Source organism: Vitis riparia, chromosome 13, assembly GCF_004353265.1.
Source record: "Vitis riparia cultivar Riparia Gloire de Montpellier isolate 1030 chromosome 13, EGFV_Vit.rip_1.0, whole genome shotgun sequence".
Classification (NCBI taxonomy): Eukaryota; Viridiplantae; Streptophyta; class Magnoliopsida; order Vitales; family Vitaceae; genus Vitis; species Vitis riparia.
In genome coordinates, this window is record NC_048443.1 from 8,067,095 (window position 1) to 8,085,479 (window position 18,385).

Here is an 18,385-nt window from a genome sequence, read left to right on the forward strand (position 1 = left end):
TCAATATTCATGCTTATCTAATTTTTTTATTTTATCTATTTTCTTAGACACAAAATTAGTTTTTTAGAGAGGGAAAACTTATATTTTAATTTTTTCTAACTTTCTAAAATTCATAAATAAACAAAAGAAGTTTTTTATTTTTAAAATTTGAGAGAATGGGGAAGGGGGTGACATGTTCCCTCAAGCCTATAGTGGCTCCACCCTACATATATGGCATAGTTACCCATATATATCAAGGTTACTAGGGACATATGTACTCAAGGTTAGATTCTATATATGTTATGATTATCACACATATGTCAACGTTTGGTATCACATATTTCATAATTGTTACTATATATGTCAAAGGTAGGGCAAGGGTCATCTCTCAATGTTACCAATGAAAATTTTGAATTTAATTTATGATAATATTTTAGTTTTTAATGGAAAATGAAACTATCACCACATAGAACTTGTTTCAAAATTAAATTTGCTACTTGTTTAAATGAGATAATAGTAATTAAATCCTAGAATAATACAAATAAACTACCATTCAAAGGCAAAAAGGATTATTATATATACATTTGAATATTAAAACACAATTTCATTAATATTTTTAATGTTGTCTTCATTTTCCCAATATATATAAATTTAATTAAAAACATTCCATTAAGAAAATTTACAAATGTAAATTGAAAACAACAATATTATCTTTTTATAAGAGATGGTCTTTGTTGTCTTTGTTTCTTCATTATCGTCTTTTTCTTGTCATAGTTCATGGATACTTGTACGACAAGTACAACATCTACTAGGAATACCTGTATCTCTCTATTTCTATCCATAGACCGTTAGGGTGTAGACAATTCTTTCCTAGGGCTTTTCTAGATCTATGCAAAATGGAGGCAATAACAATTTTAAAACTTTTAAATCTCGAGATGAGAAGATGGTCATACCAATGATCTAGATGTTCTCAAATCAAATGCAATTTGAAGAAACGGTGTTGTAAGCGTCATAGATCTCAAAAACCAAATAGTTTGGAAGGTGGAAATCAACTAACTAGAAAACCCTAACCCCTAAGGTGGCATTTATAAGGTTTGAACTAGGATTAAGTGACTTATGCCCACCAAGGGCTTGAGTCACTTAGTCTAACCCCAAAATGGGTCATAATTGATTAATTAACCTCAAATGACTACCTAATTAATCAATTAACCAAATCCAGAGACTTTGTTCACTAACCCTTATGCAAACTTGTATAATTAATAAAACACCCTTGTGCATAAAAGTGAACATAGAGCCAATCCAACCCTCATGAACCATGCCATCAAGGTATATAAGCTTGAATGGGGTACTAGCTCCCTTAAATCCAATGTAGAAGTTGATTCAATATCTCACTACAAAAAATCAATTGCATTCCAATATCATATGTAAATAACAATGAAATGAAGCTCAAGTCATTAACTTACTATCTACTGCATATAGACTCCCCATGAACTAGGGTGCATAATCTAACAAAGTAGTATTATCACCTACTAAGATTACATATCTAATTCTTAAGTTACAAATCCCACTTATTATGTGATTAATTGTCATACTCTAACTCGAATGAGCATATGTCAAATTTCCACTAAAGAAAATGTTACGGTCAAAGTCTTTTAGATCACATATCCTTTAGATCACCCAAGGAGACATACTATCTTAATACCATGAGATATCATGGTGGCTCTATTGAGAATATATGTGACCAATTTTCTTTGTTGTACTAAAATACTTCAAGCCCCAAGTTGGTATTTTAGCCTTTCATAGGGGTGATATCACATTCACAATCCATAATAGGGTAAAAATCCATAATTTTAATCAAAGAAACTAAAAACAATATATTTAATAAAGAAGAAAAGAAAACAAACAAAAGTTTTCATCTTTTTCCACCTCCAATGTCAAACTCTCCGGAAGATGATCTAAGATATCTAAACCCTAAAACTAAGAGAGTTTATATAATACCATCCATTACCAAACATGTGGCACACTCTCATTGGCCACTTTTTACAAAATAATTACCTAAAATGGCTAAAAATAATAATAAAATGGTGACTTCTAATTGTGTAGGACCCAGTTAAGGTGAATGAAGTGCCTTAAATGCAATTCTCGAGGTAGAGGAGACGAAACATCAAAGTGGCAATGGGTGAAATCGAAAATTGGGGTAATTTTGAATTGGATTTCGAATTCATAAGTTGGATTTTGAATTCACAAATTGAATTTCGAAATCGTTTCAAAATGGTCCTTCAACTTTGCACAATTGTCTTCAATTAGTCATAACTTCTTCATTTCAACTCTAATTTGTACACTATTTGAAGCGTTGGACTCCTGATTTCCCGAGCTTCAAAACAGTATATAGTATGCCTAAAATATACTTCAAAAACTACTCCAAATTTTACTTTAAATTCAGAGTACATGTTGCCACCAGATTTTGCATTCCAAATTTCCATTCAACTTGATGAATTTTGCTTCATGCCTCATAATCCATGTTCACTTGCTTTCTTTATTACTCTATAATGATCATTTCTCATCTCCCAAACTCATGATATCCTTATCTTGCCTTTCCTCATAATCCATGAGTCTTGACTTGCTTATTTCCTCATTTAACCCTTTCTTGATCTTTCAAAATCTAAAATGATTCAACTTGCACCATTTTCTTCCCTTGAAACTTGAGATAAATCTCCAAAATACAAGTTAAACTCATGGTTAAGGTCTTAGCATTGATTTAGGTCAAGTTGAGTGATTTGACTGTCCTTTGGTGCATAAATCATAGCAAATATGTGTCATTAGAGCACATGTTTTGGCTCTAATCATCCAATATGTTACCATCAACCTTCACCAACAATGATCTAATCCATAGAGACATATGACTACTTTAGGGTCTTACCCATAGGTCAAAGTTTCCTGTTGATTTTGGCATAGACTCAATACACTCTTAAGGTTAAGAGTCCATGCAATATATTAGCTTGATGAATCAGGAAAACTGATAACCTTATGTCATGATTCACCATAAGCCTTGTCTAGTGTGCATCACATACATTAGTGCACTCACCACGAGAAAATCGTCCTGATAACTAAAACAAGTCATCCTTTCAATTAGTAGGTAGTGTACTATAATTTTAGATGGATTTCCTAAATCCATGAACCGATTATGGACAATTCATCACTCTATAAGGAACTCATGATTTGGATCTTTTGTGCAACTCATACTGCACCCAAGTCATGTACAATGAAAGTGATGTGCGTTGAATATTCAAATCAATTTCAATGTATAAAATGAATAGCCTGGGGAAGTGATGACTAACTTTGTTACATCATGTCTTACTTTGAGGGGCTCGATCCAAACATAATCTTCCACCTTAAAAAAAAAAAACAAATTTCCAATAGGGTAACACCTAGAAAGGGTTGAATGGGTGATTTTTAAATATTACAACATACGAGTTGAAATGCTTAACCCAAATTAACCTATAAGAGGGATCTAATTTATTTTAGATCAATTGAATCCTATACGATAAAATGAAAAGCTAATAAGAAATGCAATCATACAATAGACAAGTAATTTTACATGGAAAACCTCACACTAATTGTGGAGATAAAAAAAACCACACGGTCTAAGACCTTTAATAAAAAATCTACTATATAAGATCAGGACAAACAAATTTACCTAGCCACTTATCCTAAAGACTTACTCTCCAATACATATATTATGATCTAAATTTGTGACGCAACATCTCCGATGACCTAATCCATAAGGATATATGACCACTTTAGGGTATTACCCACAAGTCAAAGCCTCTTATTGATTTTGGCACAGACTCAACACACTCTCAAGGTTAAGAGTCCATTGGTGAATCATGACAACTCATAACCTTATGTCATGATTCACCATAGGTCTTGTCCAGTGTGCATCTCATACAGTAGTGCACTCATCATGAGAAAACCATCTCGATGACCAAGACAAGTTATCCTTCCACTTAGAAGGTAGTACACTACAATCTTAGATGGATTGTCCAAATCCATGGACCAATTGTGGACAATTCATCACTCCGTAAAGAACTCATGACTTGGATCTTCTGCATAACTCATAATGTGCCCAAGTCATGCACAATGCAAGTGATATGGGTTGAATGCTCAAATAAATGTCAATGTATAAAAGAAATAACTTGGGAAAGTGAAGTATACTTTGTTACATCATGTCTTACTTTGAGGGGCTTGATCCCATCATAATTTTCCACCTTAATAAACCAATTTCCAAAATAGTAACACCCAAAAGGGTATGAATGGGTGATTTTTAAAGATTATAATATAAAAATTGAAATACTTAGCCCAAATTAACCTATGAGAGGAATCTAATTCATTTTAGATTAATTGAATTTTGTAATATAAAATGAAAAGCTAATAAGACACACAATCATAGAAAAGACAAATAATTTTACTTGAAAAACCCCCTCACACTAATTGTGGAAATAAAAAACCACAGGATCTAAGACCTCTAATATAAAATCTATACATAAGATCAAGATATACCAATTTACCTAGTTCTTTATCCTAAAGACTTACTCTCTATTACCTATTTTATGACCTACATTTGCGATGCAACACCTCCAATGTTTCAATGGATTCGCCTCAACTTCTAAGGGGATGCAAGTCCTTCCAACAACTTGAAAATCGAATCTATGAGACTTGAGACTTTAAGGAATGATAAGGCAAGTTAAGGTTTTCTCTCATCAAAGCATCAAACCTTAAATGGGTTTATAAAGGGTATATGTAGACCTAAGAGCCTAGATAGTCAAAAACGGAATTTTCTTTTAAAAAATAAAATCTAAACTTCCTAAAAATTAATTAAGATATTTTAGCTCAATTTTTTTAAAACGAATTCAATCCATATCTTTCACATACTAACTTGCCTCTAACAAACCTTTTCAGACTTACCTATGAAAATCCAAATGAATGAACAACAACCTCGAATTTTCAATGGAGAGTAAGTCACTACCTAAAAACGTTCAGGTATCTAATGAAAAAGAACAAAATTGCCAACAAACAAAATGGAAATGTAATGCCTTAACAATCCACCCATTTAACAATTTTGTGACAAAACATAGTTACATAAAGCCCTTAAGACTCTCAAATTGAGTTTCCATAGCACTCAAAGCACTCATCTAAACCTAATCATATTATCACATGAAGAGAATGACATGATATATCTAAAAACAACTAGATCCCAATACTTGTAACCTACATACACCAAAACACAAATACCCAAGGTAAAGCAACATGTGAGAAAAAATATAAACAAGATAATCAAATTAAGATAATAGGGAAAAGTAATAACATGTCAAGATCAAAATGCAACTCATCCATGCTAACACATATGAAATAATCCATGTCATGCCTCCTTTTTTTTGTAGCAAAATAGACCGAGAGAGGAAAAACCATAGTGAGAAAGCGCAATAGAAATAAAAAACATGATATCCATATACAAATGAAAAGTTTTGGATACCAAAAAAAAAAAAAAGATAAGAAAAGCATACATCCAAACTAAGACAAAATATCTAAAACCAATAATGTTTCTTTTGATGAAAAAGTAAGAACTAATCATGGAGCCAATGAAAACTTCTTTGGAATAGTGAATATATCATAAACTTTGACTTAGAGAAAATTAAATCTAAATAAACTTGAAATATTAGGAAGAGCAATAATAAATCAAGTAAAAAAAGCCTTGAGAAAACATGTATCAAACAAGATTCATAAATCAAATCCAAATAAGAACTTTAATCATATTTTGGTTAGAAAAGAATATCAATATAAATCAAAGTATATGAGGGTTATAATGAACCTATGGTATTGATTTTCATGGTAATTAACTTACTGTACAAGGGTTTAGCTTTGTCTCTTACACGGAGAAGACCTCTCCAGCCTTAAGAAGAACTATAGTGCGAATTTGACCTCTAAATTTGAATTCTTAAAAGTTATTAAAATATGTTTTCATCTAATTAATTCAAATTCAATCAATTTGATATAAATTCGACAAATTTCTATTTAATAAGGTATTCAATAATCTACATATAACATAACTTAACTCCCTCTTAATTTATATCATCATTTTTTTTTATATGTATGTTTTTATTTATCCATGGTTGTCTTTGTATCCACTTTGGGGGTGTTTTTAACTTCTTCAAGAGAAGACTTTTACTCTTAATTTAAATATATGTAATTTAGATTTGACCAAGGTAGCCTTTTTCACATTAAGAAACAATATATTGAACATAGTCAAATAACTTATGTGTATTAAGCTTGACTAGGCATGGTGTTTGAGACTTCCAAAGAAAACAAAAACTACTTTACTAAGTAAACAGAAGAAAATTTCCTATGAGTCACTTACCAAGGGTTATTCTAGATTTCCCACTATACAAGAATTTTATTCATCTTGATTCTTTACCTTAATAGTGATTATAGAAATCCTATGGAAATAACCATAAAACTTGTAGATTTAGCACATTCAACCTAAAACTTGATATATTGAAGTCCTTGCTAACAAAAAAGGTAAATAGGGTATCCAAAATTACCTTGAGAAGTATTGGATTAGGCCAAAGGAGTAGAAAAAAAAAATGTGAGCAATAAAGGCACAAATCCTTAAGCCTACATCAAATGCCTTTAAGTAGTAATATAGAAGAACTCATTCTATGAAAAATACTCCCCCTAAACAAAAACTCTACTCTTAAGCTCACAAAAAAAATATACTAAAAAGAAATCCTAAGAGAAAAAATAACTTTTAAACATAACATAGTTTTATGACATAAGAAAAAATGATAAAAAAAATGGTGTTGGGCTATGGAACAATCAGCTAATTAGAGGTAAAAGCTCTAAAAGATTTCTTAGGATCCAAATTCCCAAAAAAATCTAAAAGAAAATCTTCAAACATGATTAAACCCTTATTTTAGAGAGTGAAGAAGTCTTTTTTCTTTACCCAAATATGTTTAACCTTAAGTGAAGAAGTTTTTCTGAGTCTTAGGCTTAGGGTTGTTTTTCTTTCCTCTCTTAGTATGTGGAATTTTATTCTTTAAGAAATCAAATTCATCTATTAGCTTATTTAATTGAGACTCATACCTTTCAAAGAGTCTACTATGACATCTATTCCGAGTGTGCCCAAACTTCTAATAATAAGTGCATAGAGGATAAATGCTAGAAAAGGCTATATCGTTAGGAGTTTCCTCATTACCCTTAATAAAGACTATGTCTCCACTAGTGGGAGTCTTAGTTTTATTGATATAGCATAGGCATCTCCTTTCTCTATGGTATATTTTTCAAGAATATCATTCAACTTTTTAATCCCGAGATGAGAGACCTCATTGGAAGAAAATGATTATTTTTAGCATTCAATCTCCCAAGTTAGAATATCATTTCTCTCAAGGATAGATTGATACTCAATCTTAAGAAATTGAATCTTCTAAATGTGATTAATATTTTCTTCACAAAGCATATTAATCTTAAATTTCTATGAATAAAAAATATCATTAACTTTCATGAATTTCTCAATCAAACATTGATATTCAACAACAATATTTTCAAGAAATTCATCATTCTGTTCATCAGTAAATTCACATTCAATTTCAAACTTATGCACATAATCAATAGATGTAACAACAGCTAAATAATCATTATGTTCATACTTGTGATCCTTAAAAACCGTGGAGTCACTCTCATTGGAGTATGTATCACTCTAAGTAGCTTGCATAGATTTCTTAATGTCCTTGGGACTAGGACGATAAGAAGAAATATGTCTCAATCCACCACAATAAAACGCTTTTATATTTTTACCCTTAGAAAGTCATTTGTCTTTCTTTAAAAACCTTTTTAGATTTTTTTTTTCATTTCCTAGGTTTTACTTCTTATTAGACCTTCTTTGAAATTTTAAGGCCTCTTTGATTCGTTTGAACATTGGAGCAAGTTTCTCTCTACCTATTTCTTCATAATTTTTAGTTTCTTTCTCCATATTCTTTGAAGCCTTAAAAATGGATTCTTTATGCTTTTGAGAATCAAGAAGTGTCATCTCATATGTCTGTAGAGAGCCAATAAGTTCATCGACTCTAATAGAATCGACTACCTTGCTCTCCTTTATGGCTATGACATTAGGTCTAAACCTTTTAGGAAGGGATCTCAAAATCTTTCTTACAATCTTAGACTCAGGTATTACCTCCCCTAGGTTGAGGCAAGAATTCACTATGTCACTAAGTTCAAAATAAAATGTAAAGAAAGTTTGATCCTCTTGCATCCTTATGCTCTTAAATTTGGAGGTTAACATTTTGATTTTAGACAACTTCACTATTGAAATGTCTTCATGGGTTACTTCAAGAATGTCTCAAGCTTCTTTAGCACGCTTACATGTGGCAATCCTGTGAAACTCGCAAGGACTAACACCATTATATTTTTTGTAGAGAGCCCAAGCATTAGCTTCACTCCCTCATTATCCAATTTATCCTATTCTTACTTGGGTTTAAGTTTCCTAATTGATCTTCTAGTAACATTTTATTTCATTAAGGTCCTCATGTTCCAAATTCCAATACATTCCAAACTATTTCTCTTTGCATTTTTTGGAAAAATTCCATTTGGGCCATCTAGTGGGGATAGTCATCCCCATCAAAAAAATGATAGAAAATTAAGAGAAGATCCCATATTTGGTTGTTCAATACTAGATTAGTAGGATCGAGAAAAAAATATATTTTTATTTAAAGGCTTGCTATGACACCAATTGAAAAACCAATTTCCAATAGAGTAACACCTAAAGGGGAGTGAATAGATTATTTTTAAATATTATAATATAAGAATTGAAATACTTAACCCAAATTTACCTATGAGATATATTTTTATTTAAAGGCTTGCTTTGACACCAATTGAAAAACCAATTTCCAATAAAGTAACACATAAAGGAGAGTGAATATATTGTTTTTAAATATTATAATATAAGACTTGAAATACTTAACCCAAATTTACCTATGAGAGGGATCTAATTCATTTTAGATCGATTGAATCCTATATAATAAAAAAAAAAATCCTATGAAAAACACAATCACATAAGAGACATACAAATTTATGTGGAAAACCTTCATACTAACTATGCAAATAAAAAACTATAGGGTCTAAGACCTCTAATATAAAACCCATTATATAAAATCAAGATACACAGATTTACTTAGTCGTTTATCCTAAAAACTTACTCTTTAATACCTATACCATCATCCTCATCCATAACGCAACACCTTTAATATTCAAGTGGATTCTCTTCAATTTATGAGGGAATGTAAGTCCTTCCAACAATACAAAAATCAAATCTATGAGACTTAAGAGTTTAAGGAATGATAGAGCAAGTTAGGGTTGTCTCTTTTGAAAGCATCAAACCTTAAAACAGATTTAGAAAGGATATATGTAGGCCTAAGAGCCTAGAAGGTCAAAAATGGAACTTTAAAAAAAACAAATCTAAATTTTTCAAAAATTAACTAAGACATTTTAACTCAATTTTTTTAAAAAAATGGACTCAATCCATGCCTTTCACATACTAACTTGCCTCTAACAAAATGCAAAGTAAGTCACTGTCGAAAAAGGTTCCTATACTAGAATAAAAAGAAACAAAATTGTCAACAAACAAAATGCAATAGTAATGCTCTAACACACCTAATCACTCTCTTCAAGAACTTGGCACTAGAAAATATCAAACTTCTTTCTAAATGGGAGAGACTAGGGTTTCTCTTTAGAGTTTGAAAGACTGAAGCATAGAATGAAGCTCTAAACCCCTAAAGAGGTTTATATAGACTTCTTTGCAGGCTTTAGTGACTTGAACCCAATTTAGACTTAGATCATTTAATCTAACTCACTTAGGTCCTAATTAATTAATTTGTTCTATTGGGTTCCAATTAATTAATTAACCCAATCCATAAAAACCATTCATAAGATACAGTGTAGCTTTACATTTTTCCCAAAATGCTCTTATGCACACATGAATTAATAACCCAAATAGCCCTTAATAAATCTGTAACGAAGGAATGTGAACTCTAAAGGGGACCATTAGGATCAATAAGAAAATATTAGCTCTTTTAGAATCCAATTCTCAAGTTCACTCAACATCCCACTACAAAGAATCAACTCACTCTAATATCTCATGATATTATATAATGAAACAAAACTTGAGTTCATGAACTGGTATCCACTACATGTAAACTCCCCATGAATTAGTGTTTGTAATCTAATAAGGTATAAGATATCAAGCTCTCAAGATTATCTTATCATTACTAGAGTTTCAAATCCTTTAACTATGGGATTAGTTGACATACTCTAGCTCACATAAAGAATATGTCAAATTTTAATTAAGGAATTACTACTACCATAGTTTTCTTTCCTTAGGATCATACAAGGGGACACATTGTCTTAAATCTATAAGATATCATGGTGCTTCTATTGAGATCATACTTGTTCCCACCAATAATCAACAGTGACCTAATCCATAGAAATATATGACCACCTTAGGGTCTTACCCATAAGTTAAAGCTATTGAAGATCTTAGCACTAGCTCAATATTCTCCTAAGGTTAAGAGCCTATGCAACACAGTAACTTGATGAATCATGACTACTTGATAGTTAATGTTATGATTCATCATAGGTTTTGTCCAATGTTAATAATACACTAATGCATTTACCATGGGAAAATTATTTTGTTGATCCAAAGAAGTCATCTCTCCAATTAAAAGGTAATGCACTATAGTAATTGATGGATTGCCTAAATTTATTGTGAACTACTTATCATCTTGTAAGGAATCTATGACATAGATCTTCTATACAACTACTAATACACCCAAGCCATGTACGATGTAAGATAGGGGGTATGAATGCTCAAATAATAATTAATGCAAATAAGGATAGATAAAAAAAAAATGGAACCATAATAAAAAAATGTATTAATGAGACTTATTATATTATTCTATTATATCCATTAAAAACTCTACAAGATAAAGTCCCAAGAAAGAGATCTACTAGGTTCTTCATAAAAGCAATCTTCTATGACATCTCTTTTCATTATTATCTCACTTATCAAGTGATACTTCCCTTCTATGTGTATAATGTTCTGATGGTTTCTTAGTTCTTTATATTATGTCATTGCCCCTCTATTATCACAAATCCATATTTATGTAGATTTTTTAAATCTAAACAACATGTGCTCAAAAGATGAATTTCTTTTATCAATCATTGAGCTCTTGGTTGATGCAACTACTAGTCACGAAGCTTTATTTTTCATAGATGGATCATTACGGTTCAACCAAATACAAATGGAGATAAGGTATGAAGAGTTTAATGCATTATGTACTCCAAATGCCATTTAATATTACAAAGTGATGTCTTTTGGACTAAAGAATGTAGGTGAAATATACCAATGTGCCATGCAAAGAATCATCAATGACATGTTCCATAAGAATGTTGAGTGTTATGTTGATGATTTAGTGGTAAAGTCTAGGAAAAGAAAAAACCACTTTAAATGTGTTTGATAGATTAAGAAGCATCACTCAAGATGAATCCACTCAAATGTGTTTTTAGTGTCAATTTTGATAAATTCCTAAGGTTCATTGTTCAACATCGCGCTATTGAAGTGGACCAATCCAAGATTGTGGCCATTCAAGATATGTCGAAATCAAGGAATCTACAAGCACTTAAAAGTCTTTAAGGACGCCTTGCTTTTATTCAATGGTTTATTTTAAACCTTGTAGAACGCTGTCAACCCTTCAACTGATCTATGAATAAAAAAAGTCACATATGTTTGGGACCAAGCTTGTCATAATTGTCTTTGAAAATATTAAGAAGTATCTAGCTAATACACCAATTCTAAGCACTCTTATGGCAAGGAAACCACTGATACTTTACATTACCGCACAAGAATGTTCTCTTAGGGCATTACTTGCATAAGAAGTGAAGAGAACAAAAAATAGCATTGTATTACTTAGGTCAAACTCTAACTAGGCCAACGCTAATTACCTTCCAATAAAAAAAGGCTTGTCTCATGCTAACCTTCTTAGCAAAAAAGTTAAGACATTACATGCAAGCATACACTATACATCTAAAAACGCATGGTTGATATCCTTAAATATGTACTATCAAAGCCAATTCTTTCAAGATGACTAGCAAGATGGAGACTATTATTCATTGAGCATGAAATAATCTACATTCCTGGAAAAGTGGTTAAAGGACAAGCATTTGTAGACTTTTTGGCAAATCATCCTATCCTAGCCCACAAATTGGAAAATCTCATATAATTTTCCTAATGAATAGATATGTTACATTGATGTTTTATTTCATGGATGATGTTCTTTAATAGGTAGGCAAGCTATGGAACAGGTGCATGAGTTGTGTTTGTCTCACCACAAAAGCAAATACTAACATATTTATTTATCTTAGTGAGAGATACTCTAACAATGTTGCTAAGTATCAAGTCTTGACTCATAAATTCTCTATAAACCATGCTTACATACTTACATATTGGCAGCAACAAATTATTTTTCTAATTGGGCAAAAGTTGTGCAACTAAGAAAGTGAATAAATAAATTATGGTGAATTTATTTATAGCAACATCATCTATCAGTATTGGGTATCATGGTATATAATCACTGATAACAGGAAACTCTTCTATAATAAATTGATGAATAGTCTCTATGAGAGATTTGGTTTCAAACAACAGAATTCATCAATGTACAATGCACCAGCTAATCGTATTGTAGAAGCATTTAACAAGACCTTTTGCAATTTACTGAAGAAAATTGTTAATAAGTCAAAAATGATTTGATGTGAATGAGTAGGAAAAGCACTTTGAACATACTAGACAACATATCGAACACTTATTCCCTCGTTTATGGTGTAAAAGCAATACTACCCCTTAAATGTCGAATCCCTTCATTAAGGATCGCTATATATGAAGGACACTCTAACAGAGATAATGTCAATTTATATCTTCAAGAGTTAGAAACACTAAACGAAAAGCAGCTTAAAGCCCAATAACGCATAGAGTGTTATCAAGCACGCCTCTTAAGAGTTTTTATCAAAAGGGTTCACACTCGATCCTTTCAAGTTGGTAATCTAGTTCTTACTATCTGTAAACCCCATTATACCATGCATAAGACTAATAGAAAATTTACATCAAAGTGGGATAAACCTTATGTGGTGTAAGAAGTTTACACCAATGGTGAATATAAGATTGTCGTTGAAGATAGATTAAGAGTTGACCTCATTAGTGGAAAATTCTTGTAGTGTTATTACGCTTGAGTCCCACCATGCTCCTACCCTTCATAAGCTTAAATTGCATACTAAACTATATACAAAAAATGTTCACTAAGTTGAAAACCTGAAAAATGTGACTTAAACAAAAGTTAGGACATGCTTGCAAGATTAAAAATTTTAATCTAGGTAAAAGTTAAAGCATTCTAAAAAAAAATTGAATTACATTTGACTTGATCCTCCTCTCTATGAAAGGTATGTAGGCAACTTAGAAAAACTACCTAAATTCAATCATTACCACACAAAAAATGATAAATAAGAGAAAAGAAAAAAATGTGTAGGTATTAAGTGTGGGTTCAATTTTAATTAGAAGTTAAAAATGACACACTACTCACTTTCAAGGTTATAACTTGTTTACATAGGTGTTATTTATGGTTTCAATTTAGATTAAATGTTAGACGCTGGACACCACTAAGCATCTAAGTTAAGCCAATTCGTATAAGTGAAGATTTGCACTTAAGTTGCATCAAGTGTCGAAAATACAACACTACACAATGTCAAGGTTTTGACTTGTCTATATAGGTGTTAAACATGGTTCCAATTTTAATTAAGTGTTAGAAGTCGGACACCACTATGCATCCATGTCAAACTAATTCATATGAGTAAAGACTTTAACACTCAAGTCACATTAAGTGTTGAAAGTACAACATAGTGCAGTGTTAAGGTTATAACTTATCTAAATGGGTGATAAATATGGATCCAATTTTAATTAGGTATTAAAATTGCATGAGTGAAGACTTTAGCACTTAAATCATATTACGTACCAAAATATAACATTATGCAACATCAAGTTTATGACTTGTCTACATAGGTGTTAAATATGGTTCCAACTTTAATTAAATGTTAGAAATTATACACCACTATACATCCAAGTCAAGCTAATTCATATGACTGAAATTTAGCATTTAAGTTGCACTATGTGTCAAAAATACAATAGCACACAATATCTAGGTAATGATTTGTCTACATGGGTGTTAAATATGGTTTCAATTGTAATTAAATGTTAAAATTTGGACAACACTATGTATCCAAGTCAAGCCAATTTGCATGGGCGAAAACTTTAGCACTTAAGTCACATTAAGTACTAAAAATAAAACATTGCACAACGTTAAGGTTATGATAGTATCAAGGAGGTAAAACCAAGGAAACTACCCCGTAGGAAAATAATGACTCTTTATAATCCAATTTTAAAGTTGATTTAACACTCTACTAATAACAGATAATTGTACTTTGGTATCCTGTGTCATTACATCGAGACAAGAATCGATTAAATCTAATTTAATCAATTCCTGTGATCTATGGCTTACTATCCATTGTATACAGACTCCCTATGAATTAGTATCTATAATCTAACAAGGTAAATGCCCTCAATCTTTCAAGATTAACTCTATAATTCTTAAGTCTCAAATTCTTTTAGTTTGATCAAGTGGCATACTCCAACTCATAAAGAGCATATGTTAAGTTCAGTTAAAGAACTACTACAACCATGGTTTTCTTGAAGAAACTTCCTTAAGATCACCTAAAAGAACACACTACCTCAATCTCCATGAGATCTTTTTTGAGAATACCTATTACCACTAATTTTCATCTCAATCTATAAAGAATATATAACTATCTTAGGGTTTCATTTGTAGGTCAAAGATAGTAGAAACTTTGGCACAAGTCCAATATTTCATGCACTATAGCAATTTGGTGAGGTCATAACAACTAAATAGCCTTATACCATGATTAAGCATAAGTATTTTCCAACATGTAACCATATACACTTGTGTACTCACTATAGGAAAACCGTTATGATAACCAAGATATGTCATGCCTCCGATTAGAAGGTAGTATACTAGAGCCTCAAGTGGATTATCTAAATTTATGAATCAATTGTGATCTACTTATCAATTTTGCAAGGAACCCATGACTTGGGTCTTCCATGCATGACTTGGATTTTCCATGCAACTCTAATGCACCTAAGTTATATACAATGCAAATGATACAAAACTAAATATTTAAATAAATATCATAACAAATAAGAATAGAACGATTGAAACTAGCTTTATTACATCATGTTTTGTTTTTAAGAGTTTTATCCCAACACTCATATACTAGTTAGGGTACCTAAAGATGGATAAATGTCATATATTGGTAGTAAATATGTAATTTTCCAAAATATTATGATCTTGTTTGATAACTGTTTTTTAAAATGGTTCTGAAAAAATAGTCTTTAAGAATAGTTTTTTTTTAAACGGTTTTCTGATGTTTTGTACAACAAAAATCTGTTTGGGAACCTAAAATTGTTTTTAACTTGTTTTTAATATTTTTAAATATGTTTTAAAAATAATTTTTATGTCCATAGCTTTATTTTTAATCATCATATATGTTTTATTCTTTAAAACAGCTCTCAAAAAACAACTGAAAATTAGTAAATGTTGTTAATCCCAAATGAGAAGAAATTTTTTGTGTTTGTTTTACAAATAAATATCTAGAAAATGTTGTTTGTCCCTAAATAAGAAGATATTTAAGCTCTTATAAGGACAAATATTACTATCTTTCAAACTCTTGATAAGGTACTTACCTAAAGGTAAGAAAGAAATATTTAATCATAAACATTCATGTTTGACATGAAAAAGTGGGAAAATATTCAATGTTTAGATGAAAGCATAAAGAATGCTAAAAGAATAAGTATTTCTTCTATTTAAAACAAGTGAAGGTTTTTATTACCTCGATAGTATTTCACAACTTTATAATAATCAATGCTAAAACAAGTATGAAATAGAAAAGAGAATGGAGTATATGTACTTGTTGAGGAATAATGATTAGCATGGGGAAATGTAATCGAACCCATTGTTCTTTAGACTTGCATTTTACTTATTTTGATGCTCTTAATTTGAAAATTTGATGAATTTTTGGACCTTTATTTAATTAATTATTGATTTGTCATTAATTTAATAATTTAGACCTTCAACATAATGATTAGTGGAGCACTTATTGTTGGAAACCACCAATTAGTTTAATACTTAACTCTAAACAAGATCATTATAGGTGCTTCATCATATGGTTGCATTGATTTGGAAGTGTCTTTTCTATAGTGGGTATTTAGGCCCGGTCCATTCTTTTTGAAATATGTGTTTTGTAGATTATATAAATAACTTATTATAAAATGAATTTGGTCATTAAGACGTTTTGTTATGATGAATAAATTAAAACTTAGGCTCTATTTGAAAAGTGTTTTTGAAAATAGTTTTGAAAAACGATTTTTGAGAATAGTTTTGAAAAACGGTTTTTGAGAACAGTTTTCTACTGTTTTCTAAAACTGAAGTTTCTTTGGGAACCTAAAATATTTTTAATAGTTTTAAATATGTTTTAAAAATAATTGTTATATACAATGCTTTATTTTTAATTATTCCACATACTTGTATAATTGTTTTCTAAAACAACCCTCAAAAAACAAATAAAAACAACAACAAAAAAAAAACAATTAAAATATGTTATCTAAAAACACTCTATTTTCTACTCTTAAGAACAAAAAACAAAAAACAGTTTCTAGTTACCGAATTCATTTTTTTTTTCTAGAAAACAAAAAACTATTCTAAAAAATAATTGTCAAATAAACCCATAAAACTGTTCTAAAAAACAGTTACCAAATAAACCCTTAATAATTCATAAATAAAATAAAGCAAATGTAGGCGAAAATTCAACTTCTAGATGAAAATAATTGATAAACAAGTATGATATATTGCATATTTTCTGTTTTTTTTAAATAAAAAATTTTGATATAAAAATAAAATATTTTAAAGAAAAAAAATATAAATTTACATTGTTTTAAAAAAAAATTAAATTTGTAGTAGTAATTTTTTTTTATATTTTAATTTTTTAAAATAATTTTAAAACTGTTTTTTTTTTTTCATTATAATGTCTATACCAAATGAGTATTAAAGTAATAATTTTTTTATTTAATTTATTGATAATATATCTCCCTCTATTATCTTGAACATTTTTTTTAAGAAATAAAACATCTTTTTTAAGGTCAATAAAAAAATATATTTCTGTTGTATTAATTTTCTTAAAAAAAACCTATGATTTCAAAAATATTTATTATAAAATTAATTTTTGTACAAAATCTTGCTTAATTTATGCACAAAATTACTCCAAACTACAACTTGGGTAAATGAGATTTATATATATATATATATATATATTTTTCAAATATTCAAATGGATCATTGATAAAAATATTTGTAAAATCAGAAACATAAATATGGTATATTTATTGAAAACGTTTCTATAAAAATATATTTTAATCATTTAACAATATGATAAAAATAGAAATTTGGTTGGTATCATAAAATATGATTAAATCATTTCTTTAAAGAAAATGTTTCCTAAATCAATCCCGAGTCTTTCTTTGAATGAGATTTCAATTTCAATGATGGTTTCATTAGATATCTTATAACAAGAATCCTTTTTATTTTTTGGTTCCTCCACTATCATGAAACCATTTAGATATGAGCATGATACACTTTTCGGTTATTGGGAGAATTTAAGTGCCCTCTTTTAGATCTAGGGATTACCACTCATTTTTCATCGTGCATAGAGATTTTTTATATTTACATGATATTTTTAAAAGATAATAATTATAAAAATAATTTGGAATTTGTAACAATTAAAAGATATTTTTAAATTTATAATAATTTCTAAAATATTAATTAGAAGCAACAATTTCAATATAGACATAGTTACAATGTATTAAAATTAGCTTAAAAAAACCAATTTTAATATAAATTTTGAAATTTAACATTATTTTTTAAATTACAAAAACTCAAATTATTTTAAAGATAAAGCAATCTAACACAAAGTATATAAGGTTTAACATGATTTGACAAACCATATTTATATTATAAATAATATTACAATAAATAAAAATCAAAATATCTTATAGCACCTCGAACCGCTAGTCTCTTGTTCTATTAAGTTTCCAAAACTCAAATTATATGATAGCACCAGTTCCATCAACATTCGACCATGAATGTATGACTCAGTAATCGATTCGAAAACATTAACTAAGGCTATGTTTG